Source organism: Periophthalmus magnuspinnatus, chromosome 10, assembly GCF_009829125.3.
Source record: "Periophthalmus magnuspinnatus isolate fPerMag1 chromosome 10, fPerMag1.2.pri, whole genome shotgun sequence".
In the NCBI taxonomy this organism is placed as follows: Eukaryota; Metazoa; Chordata; class Actinopteri; order Gobiiformes; family Gobiidae; genus Periophthalmus; species Periophthalmus magnuspinnatus.
Window position 1 is genome coordinate 11,349,833 of NC_047135.1, and position 11,965 is coordinate 11,361,797.

The following is an 11,965-nucleotide window of genomic DNA, read 5'->3' on the forward strand; positions in this document are numbered from 1 at the left end:
GTCCTTGGTGAACAGGGCCACAGATAAGAAGTGGCCCTGGTCCTAGATGTTATCTTCTTGGCCCCAGTGCTGTAGATTGCTTTACGACCCTCTCAGGGTGGGGGTCTTTGGTGAGTAGGGCTACAGGCATCTGGGGTAGTATTACATTGTTAAAAAATACCTTACAATTCCCCCTTTTCACACCATGCTACATAGTGTGAACCCAACTATGAAAAATAAATAGTAATGTTTACAACAAGTAATAATAATGGAAAAAATTAAAAATTTAAGCAAGTATAATACTAAGGATAATAACAAAAGCATACACATTCATGAGTAGAATAAATGAAAATAATTTAGCTAAATTAAAGTACGTGGATTTATGGGTACAAAATCTAAAAACCCATTTATTATAGTTTTGTCATTTTTTCACCTTCTGAATTAAATGGGAAAAGACATTTTGTGGCCCCGCTCCCGGCAACCGTCCGAAGACACCACATATACCCACAGTACTGTACATGATTATGCTATTATTAAACCAACCCAAAATCAAAAACATGAATTTCCCAAAACAACATTATACAGCATGTTTACACTGAATGTCCTCAGTCTCAGAGTCAGAAATAACTGTGATGTACATAGGAGGAGGGGTGTTAGAAGAAATAGGAAGTAGTGCCATTTGTTTTGCAGCAGTAACTTCTTTAGAAAAAGCTGTAGTCACACACCTTTCAACCATAGTACGAGCAAAAGGGATGAAACAACAGCCACAGACCATCAGTATGGTTAGAATTATGCTAATAGAAGTGAAAAGCGAGAGAAATAAAGTTTTCCATTTACCGAAGGTATTAGAAAACCAATCACCTATTACATCATTAATTCCAGAGGCAGTAAGCATCTGGTCTGAGTGATCTTTCATTTTATCTAAAAGTTCTTGGAGAGGCCCAACAGGGCCAGTGTTATTGGGTATGATTGTACAACACTGGTCACCAAAGAGTGAACATACACCTTGTTTTTCAGCTAAAAGCATGTCTAGAGCAATACGATTTTGGTAGGTCATTAACGTATTAGCATGTAGTGCTTCTTGTAATAGAAGTAAAGCAGCTCTAGTTAGATTGGCCTGATACATAACATTGTAATGAATATAATTAATTCTATCTACATTTTTATTAATGGTACACCACCAACAAAGAATAGATTCGAAACCTGCAGCCACTTGGTTAGCCATTTTATACTCATTGGGTACACCTCTAGGTATACCAATTGCATCGATATAGATATTAGCTGGGTTAGTGCCAATGTTGTCTATTACGGATCTTTTGGGTCTAGTTGAGACTGTGTAATCTAGTGAGGAAGAGAGGTTAGGAATAGGTAAGATAGAAAAAGTAGTAGAGAACATCACTCTCGCACAACGACCAGACCAGTGTAAGGGCAAAGTAGCCAGTAAGTTAGTAGAGTTGCAAAGCCACCACATGTCAGCTACGGCAAAGTCTTGTCTCCTTAGAGGCCATGTATGAATTAGCAGACATGTGGTAGTTTTCATACCAGTAACCGCACACACAGAAGAATAATTCAGGGGAGCAAAGGAGTAGCTATCATTAACTATAGCGATAGTAGAACACAGGGTTGCAGTAAGATTTCCAACAAAAGTAGATTGATAGGTGTGGGCTCTTTGTATGCATTCTAATTGTACTGTGGGCAATTTGGAAAAGTGAGGTGGATTTATATTTGCAGGCATGTATGGCCAGTGAAAATGGCTACAAAGATTATTTCGTGTAGGTTTGCCAAAAGTATCAGGCTTGGTATAAAGAGATGATGACATATAAGCAAGACATTCAGTAGGGGGCATGAGACTAGTAGACAGTTTGATACAGTGACTGCCTTTGTTCCATACAATAGTTTTATTATTTTCAGTACTTTTTATTATGCATTGACCACCTGCTTTGCATGTTTCCCAGGAACAATTAACAGAGGCTAGATATTGGTTATAATTTTTTACAATGTGAGAGCGTGAGAAGTTATAATGATCAGAAATATAAGAAAAGGGTATGGGAACTAAATACTCTGGTTTTGGATAAGCAGGTGCACATGCTAGACAGGGCTGTCCTGGGAGATATAAATTAGCGCTAGTGGAGAGCCAATTATACCATTTGTTTTTCGTGGCAACATTAAGAAATTTTGTGGCATTCCAAATCAATGATAATGGGACCTCAACCCCTCTTTTAGTCCTGTTATTTAATGCATTGCTAGAATATATAGAGCTAGTGAGTTGAAAATACCAGATAATAGGTGACATGAGCACTATGGTAAATAACAATACAATTAATGTAGTACTTCTTTGAGAGTACTCATACAATGCCAGAGTCATAATTAAGAAGAATCAAGTTCAGCCAAATCAGTTCTAATTTGTTTCAGAGTGCGTTCAGGAGGTTGAGCTCTGACGCAATGAGTTATGTGAATCCAGTGGCTCACTTTACTTTTGTGGGCTTTGTCAGTTTTTCCGATTCTAATAGCCCTTGAGTGACTGTTAAGTACCTTGTAAGGACCTACAAATTTGGGTTCAGTCCAATTAGGTTTAATACTTTTCACCAGTACCCAATCACCAGGTTTGATTGGGTCTTCCAAAGTTGACTCAGAGGAGGTCTCCAGGTTCAGGATCTGTTGGGAGAGAACTAAACTTAAATTAGTTAATGCTTTGTAATAGTCAGAGATTTCATGATCTTGGTCATTTCTAGGTACACACACATCAGGTTGGAGAGGAGTGTCCATCCTTCTCCCAGTTAAGATCTCATGTGGAGAGAGATTGAGATGTTTATGTGGTGTGGATCGCATTGCCATCAGCGCTAATGGCAAGGCATCCAGCCACGTCATTTTGGTGGAGTTCATGATTTTAGCTAGATAGCTTTTGAATGTGCGGTTTGCTCTTTCAACCAGGCCCTGGGATTATGGGTGAAAGACTGTTCCAAAATGTTGTTTTATTCCAAAATATTCACACACTGCTGTCATATTTTTGTTAGAAAAGTGTGTGCCATTATCAGATCTGATGGTACGGGGAAACCCATACCTAGGAACAAATTCTCTTTTCAGCCACTTAATGACTGAATTAGCTGTCTCTCTCCTTACTGGGGTAACTTTGACCCATCTTGAGAAAGAGTCTACACATACCAATAGGTATCTGTAACCATTACATCGATTTGCGGGACCCATGTCTGTGAAATCAATTACAATCTGTTTCCATGGGCCGTCTGGAACAGGAAATGTTCCCATGGTTGCTTTAACGGCCGCTCGAGGATTACATTTTTGACAAGTGTCACATTCATACACAGTAAGAGATATAATATCTGCCATGTGTGGATGCCACCATGTTAGCTCAAGCAAAGAAATAGTTTTGGTTTTTGAAATATGTCCTAGCTTATGAGCTTCTGTAGACAACATACTCAACAATTTGCTGGGTACAACCACACGTCCGTCATGATAGCGCCAAAGTCCTTTTTCGTCCTTCTTCGCACCCTTGTCAGTCCAAATACTATGTTCATACGGTCCTGCGTGAGTCTGTAAGTCAATAATATCCTGCTCTGTCAACTTCACTGAATCTTTCTCTTCATCCATCTGCACACACACATACTTTTTATTGGAGGTCCTTTATAACCTGCTGCCTTTTTTGCTGCTGCATCTGCTGCTTTATTCCTTCTAGCTATAAGTGTTGTTCTCTCTGCATGGCCCTTGCATTTTAATACAGCTACTTCAGATGGGAATTTAACAGCTTCTATCAATTCAGTCATTTCTTTGAGATGTTTAATAGGTTGTCCAGTGCTGGTTATGAATCCCTTACGCATCCAATGAGGGGCATCAATGTGTATTGCATGCGTTACATAAGCAGAATCAGAATATATATTTTCTGTTTGATCTTTAGCTAATTGCAATGCTCTGGTTAAAGCTATTACTTCTGCTAATTGTGCTGAAGCCCCTGGCATAAGTATCTCTTTAGCTTCCATGATTTCAAACTTTTGTCCAGTAGCTTTCACTACTGCATATGATGTTCTAATTTTCCCTGTGTTATCTCTATAGCTACATTCACCACAAAACAGCATTAGTTGTGGGTTCTGCAGTGGTTCTGCATACAATGTTGGTACTAGAGTCATGTCTAGTTGTGTATGTCAGCGCAGTTGTGCGGTGTCCCTGTCCCTAGATCATTTGCCATATTGATGGTTGTGCCTTCAAATGTAATATGTGGCTGATCTAGTATTTGTTTGATTTTTTCTGTGCGTCGTTCTGAGAGTGTAAAAGCTACTGATTGTAAATAGGCTGCTACTCCATGTTGTGTATGTATGATTAGAGGATGACATTTCACTATGTGTGCTGTTTTAATTATGGCCATAGATATAGCTGCTACATGTTGTGTGCATGGTGGATGTCCTTTTTCTATATTGTCTAATGGTGGAAAAGGTTCTCAATTTGACCTTCAGGTGAGAGGGAAACAGGCAAATGCTGATGGGAGATAGTGGGGGTAGGGTTGAAAGAAAGGAGGGGGTGTATAGCTGAGTAAGGGAGTATGATAGGCAGGAGAGATAAGACTCACCCTAAAGGAACTATTCACTAAGAATTTACTTGAAAGCAAATAGTCAAAATCCTAATTGAGTAAACCCGCAACTGCTTTTCCACCACAGTCAGTCAGTCTGTTTGTCAGTCAGTCTGTTTTACACACCTGTAATTTGGTCTATTGGGAATGAAAATGTTAATAAAACCTGTTTACATAAGCCTAATGTATGGATCCAAACCTTTCACCACAGAGATCCCTCTAGACCTACCTTATCCACCCAGACTTCTACGCAGAGGCCGAAGCGTCTGTGCGGGGTGGGGGTTCTAGCAGAATATGTGATTTTAGTTTTAAAGACCCGACACTCCTACACCCCGGGCTGTTTGCCTTTATTTTCTCCACCCCCAAATGCAGCCTACACAGTCTCTACTCCAGCCAATACTCTATGTGATAGAGGCTAAAAATGAGGAGTCAGAGACCCAAGCCACCCACAGTGACCCAAAAAGAAGAAGAAGAAGTTCTGTCCCTACCGGTTTATTCAATCGTGCTCAGCTGAGTGGGTCCCGGACCCAGGGCTCCACACCCCACACACACGGTCCAACCGTGTCTTGGTCATAGGGCGCTCCACACCCTCAGAGTCCAACTCTGGCCAACAATAGAACCTAGTCTATTGTCAGACGACCGGGCCTAATGCCACCTGGTCCCGGACCAGGATTTTCCCCCTAACACGGTCCCAGCCGTCATGGTTATAAGGGCAAGAGCGTTTCTTAGCAGTGACTACGTTCAATAGACTCTCGTCAGATTCTATTCCAAGAGGTAATTTGATTAAGAATTTAACTAGTTGCCCTCAGGGCCCAGCCCTGGCTATCCAGTAGAACCTGGTCTGCTGGCAGTCTCTCAACCGGGCCTAGCGCCACCTGGTCCCGGACCAGGATTTCTAATACCGGCTCATTGATCTGTCCCTATGTGTTAGTAAATGTGCTTCATGCAACTTTACATGTGAAAGAACAAACTGGACTAGATAGCCCACCCAATTATATTCTAAATTTGCAAGACAAAGAATTACAGATTCATGTGACAGTGACAACCCTAATAAAAAATAAACTAAACTATGCAGAAATTTTATTAAAACGGTTTTCTGCTTACCTTATTTTGGGGCCCCTGGTTGTCACCGACACAGTCATCAAACTTCACCTCGATATGCCCAAAGGTCCTCCAGAGCACTTCACACCATCACGTGAGGGTCACCAAAGTTGTTAGAAATGTTCGTTTCTGATGCAAGCATCAAAGAGGACTAAAAGACTGAAATATAAGTCAGAAGGGTTTAATGAGTTCGTCACAGGTAAAGTTAACAATGAAGCACCGGACTCTCAGGAAAGGATAGGAAGAGAGTCCTGAGATGTTTGTGTTTCCAGCTTTTATAGGCCTCCCAGTGTGTGAGGCGGGTCTTCCTCTCGGCAACATGTGATTACACATTAAAAACCTTTTGGCAAAATCCCTGAATGTGTGTTTTTAAGTCAATCAATCTTATTGTTTTATGACCCTCACAGGATGGGGGCACTCAGTCCTTGGTGAACAGGGCCACAGATAAGAAGTGGCCCTGGTCCTAGATGTTATCTTCTTGGCCCCAGTGCTGTAGATTGCTTTACGACCCTCTCAGGGTGGGGGTCTTTGGTGAGTAGGGCTACAGGCATCTGGGGTAGTATTACATTGTTAAAAAATACCTTACAGTCCTGAGACGTGCAAAAAATCTTCATGTGTTCAGGTACATTCCATAGTTCTGCACCCCTCGTGGGCACGTGTCATTTACCTTCGTGTTAGTAAATCAAGATACTAGTTTGATGTAGCGCTGCGCTGCTAGAAAATACCTTACAATAATAAGATGGAAAGAACTGACACAGCATAGAAGGTAAACATCGCCCTCTACTGTTATTAAAGTGGTGTAGCCACTGGCCAAAATACCGAATTGTTAAACTGCAATATCCCACTTTATGTACAACTAATCAGTGTTCTCTGGTTTATAGACTATGAATGTGAAAATGATATTGTTACCTCTGTCTCTGTTATTACGTTTTCACAAGGTATATTTTGTTAAAGTTATGAAGTAGCTACAATTGAAAAAAAAAAAAAAAAAAAAATCACCTTTAACGTTATATTTGCCTATTGATAAAAAAAAAAAAAAAAAAAAGAAAAAAGAAATGGCTGTGACGACGACATCTTGACTTTTCTTCTATTAAATAATAAATAATTAAAAATAACGTATATGTATCGTACGCTCAAAGACAGTGGTGGAAGTACGGTCTGTGGTGTAGACCTGTCCCACTTCAGCAAGATGCTGAACTGAGGAGGGCAGATTCTTGACCGGAACCTTCAAAATACACTTTGAAGAGTACTTTGAAGGGACCCTTCAAAAGGTGCATTTGGCGAATTGAGACACGGCCGGCGTCATATCTGCGCCCGCCTCATCTCAAACCAGCCTTTTATCTCACCCCAGCCTCCTCTTTTACCAAAGAAACACAACAGCAGCTCCTTGGCTGAGAGACTCTGATGAAGAGCAGAGTGAACTCAATTAAAAGTAACGCGCCGCATTTTATTGTCAGTAACGGTAACGGCGTTAGGACGCTGGGAAAAGTAATTAGTTAGATTACTCCGTTACTGAAAAAGTAACGCAGTTAGTAACGCCGTTATAGTTTAACTCCGTTATTCCCAACACTGGTTGTGACCAACTGTCAAAAAAGTGTCTGAAAACTTAAGAAAAAAACAAACAAAATGGATATAAAGAACACATTTTCAGGAGCCTGTGATGAATACAATCATTCATTGTCCTGTTTAGGTGTTTGATTTTCTACTAAAAATTATAGGCTAACTGTAGGCTAATGCTAGCTAGCTTGTGACTGTAATTTTATGTGTGAGAGACTTGTTTAACAGCACAAATAATTTCACCTGTTGTAGATCATAAAGCACTAACACTGCTCTTTATGGTCAAATTGTATTAAAATAAAGTTCAGATTAAAATCTAATAGCGCTTCTGAGTAGTGCCTTCAGTTGGCATCACACCCCCAGAGAATGTTGATGACATCACTTGCAAAGTATCAGATACTTTTAGATACAGTTTTTATGGAGCTGTTTAAAGGTTTGTAAAGAATGACTGCCATTGATTTCTCAGACCACCTGGCATCAGTTATATAATATTGCATAACTAATTTCTCACATTAAGGGTTTTTCTATCTCCATGTATATTAAAAACTGCACAGATACACTCACACAGTCACAACATGCACTAAAGGCTTCTCTAGCTATAGGTACTCCTCCTAAAAACGTGCATTCTTATTGCCAGTAGGGTCACCACACCACAGATCTGCCCTGTGACTTGACCTGGTGGTGTCTCCTGCTTGTCTCCATGGAAATAGAAGTGTTTATTACCGTACTCTGGCAACGCACTAAAATCTCTAGGGATGCGAGCAGCTGGCGGACCATTCACCAGAAAAGGTAGTCAACCTTTACCTTAATATACAAACACACCTTTGCAAAGTATTTGCCCAAAGAAATAACAACTTGAACAAGTGGGTGTTGGGATAGAAACACCAACCTAATCCAATCCATCCAGCCCCAGTAAACAAAATGTTGTACTCAGTGGAAAATAGAAACAGGCTGCTAAAACATTTTAGTTTTTTTTAGTGTCATTTGTCATGAAACTGTAATTCTGCAGATGGAGAAGATGAAAAATTACAACTCAGACCAAAAGATCAAAACAATTTGACCACCCACTGCTCAAGGAACTTTCCAAATTACAAATGCATCTGATATTTTTCAACAGTCGCTAATAAATCTAAAAGTGGTTCTAAATCCATCAAAAACAAAAACTGCACTTTCCTAGATCTCCCAGCCATCCTATTGGTACTTTCAATAGTGACCTCATTGAGGTTTATTATAAATACCTATAGGTTTTCTTTACTGGAATAAAGCCTGTTTTCCATATAAAATTAGGAAGAATTTATTTCAGTCAACAATCCTTAACTGGATTATCGTGACATTATTTATGGCGACGCAGCAAACAGTAATTTAAAAAGCCTTGATATATTTACCACAGCACACTCTGTTTTATTACTTTTGACTTTTGACTCATACACACCCGCATTTACATTCACAAAGCTTTAGGTAAAACTTCCACAGTATCTCACCTCCCCAATTCTATTCAGTTCTCATCATTGCCTTACTAGATCTCAGGAGAGACTGACCACAAATGTACACAGAGAGATTTTGGTTTTAGATTTTACACCCTTCATTTAAAGAACACATAGACTACATATAATGCATAATATGTGTTCATTTCATTTGATTTTGTGATGCTGCAGGTCAGACATGTCATCTAAAATCTGGCCTCATTTTGTCAGCTTGGTCTAGACTGGAGACAATTTAATTGTGGTTAGACTTGATTAGAAGCAGGCTGCACTTAGCCATTGCATTTCAGTTTGATTTTTTATTTTTAAAAATGTATTCTAACTAGTACATATAATTATTCTTTGTTTGCCTTCCTTCTTTGCAGGGCTTACGGATATGGAAAGAAATCAAATTATGATCATTTCCATATGACAAAGGCTCCATGATGCCCAGGGGTCAAACCAAAGGACCTCCTTGCTGTGATGCAGCTGCTATGCGTTTCCAGTGGATATGGTTAAGTAATTAAGATAATTTGGCCATATCACAGGCAAAATAAGACCCAGTAAAGACATGCCAATGTTTTCGTAGAGAAATTGGTCCTCTACATTTGACCCATTCGTCATTGCCGAAATAGCCTCAGGAGAATTGGGCAACTGGGGGTAGAGACAAAAATCATCTCTGTCTCCCCATGCACTGATGAATGAATGGTGGTGTCTCTATGTCCTAGGTTACATAAGACTGAATTTGACGAAATGTCTGTTTATTTTCTTGACATTAACCCATCACCATGGTTACGGTGCTCATTATGACATTTGTTTATCTTTGTTTATCAATTAAAGCATCTTATCTGTGACCTCAACTTAACCCTCCAAATCTCTCTTTCTGTTGCACAAATACTGAGGAATTCTTTTGAAACCTGAACTTCAATGCTCAAGATCTTTCCAAGAACTCCTTAAGTACACTGCAAAAAAAAAAAAAAAAGTTTTAATTTATTTGCTTAATAGTTCAGGTATATTTTGTTGAGTATGTTAAGGTACAGTTTAGTGTCACTGTACGGAAATTGGTTCTCTGCATTTGACCCATACTGCAATGCAGCAGGGGCAATCTGTAAGGAGCAGTGAGCAGATCTCGGTCAGGACTACGTTAACTGGTGGACTTTTGCCAATCGTGCATGTTTTGGCTTGTTATATTACTGTATGCAATTAATGGTATACCTGCATATGTATTTTTGTATTTCATTAAATACCAACATAAACCTCTCCTTGGATCACCACCTTAACGTGGTGGAGGGGTTTAAGCACCCAAATGATCCTGGAAGCTATGTTGTCGGGGCCCATATGGTCACCCATGGCAAACAGGTTCTTTGGGATGGGTCAGACTAAGAACGGTTCAGAAGCCCATCATGATCAGTATTAGAACAAGGCCAGCTATGTCACCTGGACCAGCATTACCGGGGCACCACCCTGGAGCCAGGTCTGGGGTGAGTGCTCGACAGCGAGCGCTTGGAGACCGGGCCTTTCTCCACGGGGTCCGGTCACGCACAGCCCAAAGACACTATGTAGAGCCGTCCTCCCATGGACCCACCACTGGCGAGAGGATCCATGAGGGGCTGTTGCAGAGAGATCTGAGTGGCAGTCGAAGGTGGAAGTCTCAACGATCAGATTTACAGAGCTTGGGCTCTGGAACCCAACTCCTTGAGAGGGGCTGGACTCTCCATTTCTCTGGCGTTTTCCGCGGGGAGAGGCAGTGAGGTGGTTTGGGCTTGCTTATTGCCCCACAGTTCAGCCACCACATGTTGGCGTTAATCCCGGTGAATGAGAGGATCGCATACCTACACCTTCAGGTTAGGGACAGGTCTCTCACTGTTCTGTCGGCCTATGGGCCAAACAGCAGTGCAGAGTACCCGGCCTTCTTGGAATCCCTGGAAAGGGTACTAGACCGTGCACCGAGCAGGGACTCCATTGTTCTACTGGGGGACTTCAATGCCCATGTGGGCAACGACAGTGACACCTGCAGGGGAAGGTGATCGAGAAGAACGACCTCCCTGATCTGAGGTCGAGTACACCCTAGGTTGAAAGTCGATCATTGACTTGTTGTCGTGTCATCTGACCTCCGGCCGCATGTCTTAGACACTTGGGTCAAGAGAGGGGCAGAGGTGTCAACCGATCCCCACTTGGTGGTGAGTTGGATCCACTGGTGGAGGAGAAAGCTGGGCAGACCTGGCAGGCCCAAGCACACTGTGAGGGTCTGTTGGGAAAGCTCTATATGCTCCATTGGATCCTCGAGAGTTCATGGGAGTTTGCCCAACCAGTCCACGTGTGCTTTGTGGATCTGGAGAAGGCATCGGAGAATGTATCCTTTGGGAGGGTGCTCCAGGAGTATGGGGTCCAGGGCCCTTAGGGCTGTCCAGGCCCTGTATGACTGGAGCAGGAGCTGTATTTGCTTTGCTGGCAGTAAGTCAGACCTGGACTCCACCAGGGCTGCCCTTTGTCACCGGTTCTGTTCATTGTATTTATGAACACAGGAGCCGGACGGAGTTCGGTTCGGGAACCACAGGATCTCATCTCTGCTGTTTGTGGATGATGTTGTCCTGATGGCCTCATCGAACCAGGACCTGCAGCAGGCACTGGAGTGGTTTGCAGCCGAGGGTGAAGCGCCTGAGGTGAGAATGAGCTCCTCCACATCTGAGGCCATGGTTCTCGACCGGAAAAAGGTGGCTTACCCCCTCCGGGTGGGTGGTGAGTTCTTGCCTCAAGTGGAGGAGTTCAAGTATCTCAGGGTGGATCGGTGCAGTGTCTGCAATGATGCAGTCTCTGTATTGGCCTGTTGTGGTAAAGAAGGAGCTGAGTCGAAAGGCAAAGCTCTTGATTTACCGGTCAATCTACGTTCCTACCCTCACCTATGGTCATGAGCTTTGGGTAATGACCGAAAGGACAAGATCGTGGATACATGTGGCCCAAATGAGTTTTCTCCACAGGTTGGCTGGGCGCTCCCTCAGAGATCGGGTGAGGAGCTTGGTCATACAGAAGAAGCTCAGAGTAGAGCCACTGCTCCTCCATGTCGAGAGGAGCCAGCTGAGATGGCTCGGGCATCTGTTCATAATGCACCCGGGCATGTTCCTCTGGGAGGAGGCCCCAGGGAAGACCCAGGACATGTCTCTCCACTGGCCTGGGAACACCTTGGGGTCCCACAAGAGGAGCTGGAGGACGTGTCTGGGAGTCCCTGTTTAGTCTGCTGCCCCTGCAACCCGGCCCCGGATAAGCGAAAGAAAATGGATGGATGAATCACCAT